This window comes from Hordeum vulgare, chromosome 5H, assembly GCF_904849725.1.
Source record: "Hordeum vulgare subsp. vulgare chromosome 5H, MorexV3_pseudomolecules_assembly, whole genome shotgun sequence".
In the NCBI taxonomy this organism is placed as follows: domain Eukaryota; kingdom Viridiplantae; phylum Streptophyta; class Magnoliopsida; order Poales; family Poaceae; genus Hordeum; species Hordeum vulgare.
The window spans coordinates 552,611,734-552,617,821 of NC_058522.1; the positions used below are offsets into that span (position 1 = coordinate 552,611,734).

General features: G+C 49.3%; 1 pseudogene; it reads left to right on the top strand.

Moving 5' to 3' along the window:
- The first annotated feature begins 2,296 nt into the window (after nucleotides 1–2,296).
- Nucleotides 2,297–3,870, top strand: LOC123399002 (annotated as a pseudogene).
- The last annotated feature ends 2,218 nt before the right edge of the window (nucleotides 3,871–6,088 follow it).

Here is a 6,088-nt window from a genome sequence, read left to right on the forward strand (position 1 = left end):
GATGGCTTCTTCTCTCTCTTGGATCTTTAATACAAAGTTCTCCATGATCTTCGTGGAGATATATCCGATGTAATCTTCTTTGGCGGTGTGTTTGTCGAGATCCGATGAATTGTGGATTTGTGATCAGATTATCTATGATTTATATTTGAGTCTTTGCTGATTTCTTATATGCATGATTTGATATCCTTGTAAGTCTCTCCGAGTCTTGGGTTTTGTTTGGCCAACTAGATCTATGATTCTTGCAATGGGAGAAGTGCTTGGTTTTGGGTTCTACCATGTGGTGACCTTTCCCAGTGACAGTAGGGGCAGCAAGGCACACATCAAGTAGTTGCCATCAAGGGTAAAAAGATGGAGTTTTTATCATTGGTTTGAGATTACCCCTCTACATCATGTCATCTTGCTTAAGGCGTTACTCTGTTCTTATGGGCTTAATACACTAGATGCATGCTGGATAGCGGTCGACGTGTGGAGTAATAGTAGTAGATGCAGAAAGTATCGGTCTACTTGTTTCGGACGTGATGCCTATAGATATAATCATTGCATAGATATCGTCACGACTTTGCGCGGTTCTATCAATTGCTCGACAGTAATTTGTTCACCCACCGTCTACTTGCTTTCATGAGAGAAGCCACTCGTAAACACTACGGCCCCCGGGTCTATTCACATCCATCGTTTACACCTCCGCTTTTACTTTGCTTTGTTACTTTGTTGCTTTCAGTTCTCACTTGGCAAACAATCTATACGGGATTGACAACCCCTTGATAGCGTTGGGTGTAAGCTTTTGTATTTGTGGAGGATCTTGAGATACTCCTCCGCCGGACTGATAACTTGGTTCTCAAACTGAAGGAAATACTTATCATCGTTGTGCTACATCACCCTTTCCGCTTCGAGGGAACACCAATGCAAGGCTCCAAGGCCACGGGGGAAATCCTTTGCATACTTGCCTATGAAGTCCCTTAAGGCGTAGCCGCAGCTAAAGGATTCCTGGTGCCGTCGACACAACTATTTCTGGCGTCGTTGCAAGGGATACACAACAAACATCAGAAGTATTTCTGGCGCTGTCGCCGGGGATCTTTTTGAGGTAGCAGCGGCTGTGCTTGCTTTCTTTGCATCTCGACGGACGCCCGGCCGCCGCTGCTGGACCCAGGTGCGACATTAAGGTCTATGTAGGCCGAGGGGCGTGGGGTGGAAGGCGCGATCACGCTCACGTCGGGCGACCCCGAGAAACGGGTGTGGGCGTCGTGCCTTGGCGGGGGGTAGCCGGGCGACACACCCGTGGTCCGCGACGTCGGCGACTTGCAGTGAGGAGACCGGGTGACCGACGAGCCTGTGTTTGTCGGGCCGACGACCGCTGCAGAGAAACCGGCCGGACGACAAATGCCAAGCATGAGGAGGGCGTGCGCTTTGTTGACGATGGCCTTCTTGTGCTCGACCTCGATCTTGCGCCGCGCGGCCTCCATCGCATCGCGCTCGGTGGCAAACTTGCGCGCGGCGGCGTTGTCCTTCACGGCCGCCCTCCGGTTCTTCCTCTTCGCGATCTCCTCTGGCGTGCACTTCGCCCGCGGCTTTCTTGGCGCCTTGGCGATCTCCTCTGGCGTGCACTTCGCCCGCGGCTTTCTTGGCGCCTTGGCGATCTCCTCTGGCGTGCACTTCGCCCGCGGCTTTCTTGGCGCCTTGGCGATCTCCTCTAGCGTGCACTTCGCGCGCGGCTTTCTTGGCGCCTTGGCCTTCTTCTTCTTGGCCATTCTGGTCTGGTCGACGGCCGGACCGTCGGAATTCGGGTGGGCGTCGGCCATGGACGGGGGAGAGAGAGGAAGACGGCGAGAAGTGGGAGGGTTTGGTGAGAAATGGCGCCAAAAGGGGCGGGGTGGGTTTTACTTTGTGCCATCGACTGGCGGGCCAAGGGCGGACGAGCGCGCGTCCCGCCCGTCCGCGCGCTGTCCGTTTCACACCAAAATCGACGTAAAGTTGGGCCGGGGATGGGTCGAAACGGACACAAAACGGACCGTTTGGTCCCGCGCGCTGGGCCGTCTGTTTTGTCCGTTTTGCCCCAAACGGACACGCGCGCGAGAGAATGGGGTCGCGGGGTGGAGTTGGCCGGGGGATTGGATGATTTGCCTCACTTTATAAAGGGTTGGATGATGTGCCCCAGTGTTATCTCAATGACCAGTGGCCCCAACCCTACCCTGCAGTTTCACGGAAGGCCAATTATCAAATTGGGAAGTAAATTGGGGCAAAAGATCAAATTTGTCGGAGTTGGCCTCAGCCGCTCCGTGGTCACTTCGGCTTCTTCCTAAAAAATAGTAGAAAGAAAGTTGAGGAGGGTTCCTCTCCGGCCGTCCTCTGCACTGCCGCCGCCGCCGCCGCCATCTACGATTACCACCTGACGTCTGGAGGTTCAATCTACTCCCCCGCATCCTGATTCTTTTCCCCTCTGCTTTCCGTCGGGGATTAATGCGCTTTTCTTTCCCCCCATCAGATTTGCTCGCGGCGGCTCCGTCGCCGAGATTCTTTTCCTCTGGCCGGCAATCTGGTCGCCGGTCACCGGAGACCAGATGGAGGCATGCAAGACGGTCTCCGCGTGCACCGCGGGGGCGGCTGAAGCCACACATGTGTTCGATATCTTGGGCTACAGCAAGCTCAGGGGCATGGGGAACAAACCAGAGAGCTACATACGGTCCGGGATTTTCGCCGTCGGCGGCTACGAATGGGCCATCCGCTTCTACCCGGATGGGAATGGCAAAGAATCCCAAGATTACATCTCAGTTTATGTCGAGCTTTTGAGCAAGAGCACTAAAGTCCGGGCGTCCTGCGACCTGAAACTAATGGACCACTGCACCGGATTATCGTCTTCAATGCATAAAACAGAGCCCAGGATTTTCAACTCCGGTGATGTGACTGCGTTTGCTCCACAGACTTCTGAGTTCCAGAGGCGAAGCGACATCGAGGGATCCTCGTACCTTAAGGGTGACCACCTGAAGATCGAATGCATCGTCACTGTTTTTGATAAGCCGCATGTTACTGATACCAGACCGGGGCTCTGCAAAATCGGCATGCCACCATCTGACATGACTGAACATGTTGGTAGGCTGTTGGAAGACAAGGAGGGATTCGATGTCAGTTTCATTGTTGGAGGAGAGACCATTGAAGCACATAGGCTCGTTCTTGCTATGCGGTCGCCTGTTCTGAAGGCAGAGCTCTACGGGCCTGTGCGGGAGGCGAGGCCGGGGCAGTGCATAACCATTAAGGACATGCAGCCAGGGCCCTGCTCCATTTCATCTATACCGATTCTTTGCCTGGTGGCGAGGATGAGGATACCGAGATGACCCGGCTTTTACTGGTGGCTGCGGACAGGTATGCCATGGAGAGGCTCAAGCTGGTTTGCCAAAGCATATTTTGCGAGGATCTGAATGTGGACACTGTGGCAACCACATTGGCTTTAGCTGACCAACATAACTGCGACGAGCTTAAGGATGCTTGCCTTGAATTTATCGAAATATCAGATACCAATTCTATGGATGTTATGGTGGCAACCCAAGGCTTCAAGGATCTGAAAGAAACTTGCCCATCTCTCATAGTGGACGCATTAGAGAAGAGAAGGAAGTTTCATAACGTATGAACAACTATGTTAGTAGATTTGCTACCAATCTACCGTATGAATGATCAGCCGCAACGTTAGATGAATCTAAGAATGGTTAGATTAAGTCTCATGTCATACCAATGGCGTGAAAGTTCTTCTAGATCAACCCGTCCAAAACTGAACCTTCTAATTTATCAGGTTTGCTGATTTTATCTGTAGCGCTTGTCTGCAACCGTGTAACACTTACTATTAACCTTTTGGCAAAATTTCCTTGTGAAACTTTCCTTGAACATTTGATGCTCTACTATTATAGCATATATCTCCATATGTGGTTTTGATAATTGATGACAATTCCTATGGACTAATGGTTGCCTTAAATTATATTTATAGGATTTGTCCATAGGTATTTCTTGAAATCCATCTGTTGGGTTCAAAGAGTTTATATGATGACCAAGGTGGTATTCAAGATATTATCCAAAGAATGTTCATAGAGACACAAGGTTGATCAAGATCGTCAGACAAAGAGTAAATCAAGATGATCAACACACAAAGCGTACAAGATGTACCGAGAGGGATCAAGCGATCCCATGGTATAGTAAGCATTATCCATTATGTATGTGTGTACTAACCCATGGTCTTCGTGAGAGTTCTATGTGGGGTTAGGTGTGTTTTCATGGGATTGCGTCAACAGAAAGATCTCATACAACTCATTAAGGATGACGTCAAGTGGTTGAGGATGGTGGCAATGGACTTGTGAAGATATGTTGAAGAGCCGCTCACCCATAGTGTGTATAGAGAGCAATCAACTAGTCTTCATCAAGCCAACGCAATCAAGAAAGGTGGTCCATCTTGAGAAAGCCAAGATCATCGTCATCTAGCTCAAGAGGACGAGGTGCAAGGTATAGGTTTGCCCTTGATAGGTTTTCCGTTTTAGGATAGATTGTCGTATTGTCAAGGGGCTCTCAAGTGAGTAGCTTGATCGTATCGTTCGTTGAGAGCTCAAACCATTTGCATCCTTACATCATACTTCTTGGTTCTTGTTTGTTGTTTCTTTTTATGAGTTTTAGAGCTTATGTTCATCTTTATGACAAGCTCGAGTTCATCGAAAACGGATTCCATATGCATCTTATATGATGTTTTCGATGTTGAGAGTTTTTACCGGTCTTATTCGAAGAAGGGTTCTCACTATTTTCTTATGGGAATTTTCTTACTTGCTTCTTATTGATATTTCTATCAAGATTGTGTTAGCCCATGTCGTTAGCTTTCCAACAAACTTGGTTTCGTTGAATTCGTAGTCCGTATACAAAAGTTACAGCAGTTTCAGTATCCAGCGGTAGTACCGCTCATGTAGCGGTAGTACCGCCCCCGGAGAGGTAGTACCGCCCCCGGAGCGGTAGTAATTTTTATTACCGCTCCCTAGCGGTAGTACCGCTCCAGGAGCGGTAGTACCGCTCCGTCGGACCGTTTTTTGCATACTTTTTGGCCTCAGCATGATTGGTGAACCTACCGAGCGGTAGTACCGCTGTGTGCGGGCTGTGAGGCTTAACGGTTGGATTTTTCCCCACCTATAAAAGGGGGTCTTCTTCCCCATTGAACCTTATCTATTTAGCTCGTGTTCTTCCCCCATTGTTGACCTTCTACGAGCTTGCTAACTCTCAACCCATTCAATGGTTCTTGCTAGTTCTTGAGGGAAAAGAGAGAGGAGATCTAGATCCACATTTCCACCAATCACTTTCTCCTCTAAGTGAGGGGAACCCCTTGGGTCTAGATTTTGGAGTTCTTCGTGTTCTTCTTTGTTCTTCCTCTCATTTTCCTCCCTAGCATTAGTTGCTTTGGTTGGATTTGGGAGAGAAGGACTTGGGCACTCCATGTGCCCTTGTCATTGCATTAGTTGCATCGGTTTGAGTTCTCCACGGTGATACTTGGAAGTGAAGTTTGAGAAGCTTATTACCTTTGGTACTTAGTACCCTAGATATTGTTCTTCGTGGATGCTTTGGCGTTCTAGAAGCTTGGTGGTGTCTCGGAGCTCAATCATTGTGGTGTAAAGCTCCGGACAAGCGTCGGGGTCTCCAATTAGGTTGTGGAGATTGCCCCGAGCAATTTGTACGGGTATCGGTGACCGCCCCCAAGGTTTGCCATTTGTACGGGTTCGGTGACCGCCCTCAAGGGTCCCTTAGTGGAATCACGGCATCTTGCATTATGCGAGAGCGTGAGGAGATTACGGTGGCCTTAGTGGCATCTTGGGGTGAACTGTGCCTCCACACCGCTCCAACGGAGATTAGCATCCGCAAGGGTGTGAACTTCGGGATACATCATCGTCTCCGCGTGCCTCGGTTATCTTTTACTCGAACCCTTTACTTATGCACTTTACTTTGTGATAGCCATATTGTTTATTGTCATATATCTTGCTATCACTTAGTTGTTTATCTTGCTTAGCATAAGTTGTTGGTGCACATAGGTGAGCCTAGTTGTTGTAGGTTTTGTCCTTGACAAATTAAACGTTAGTTT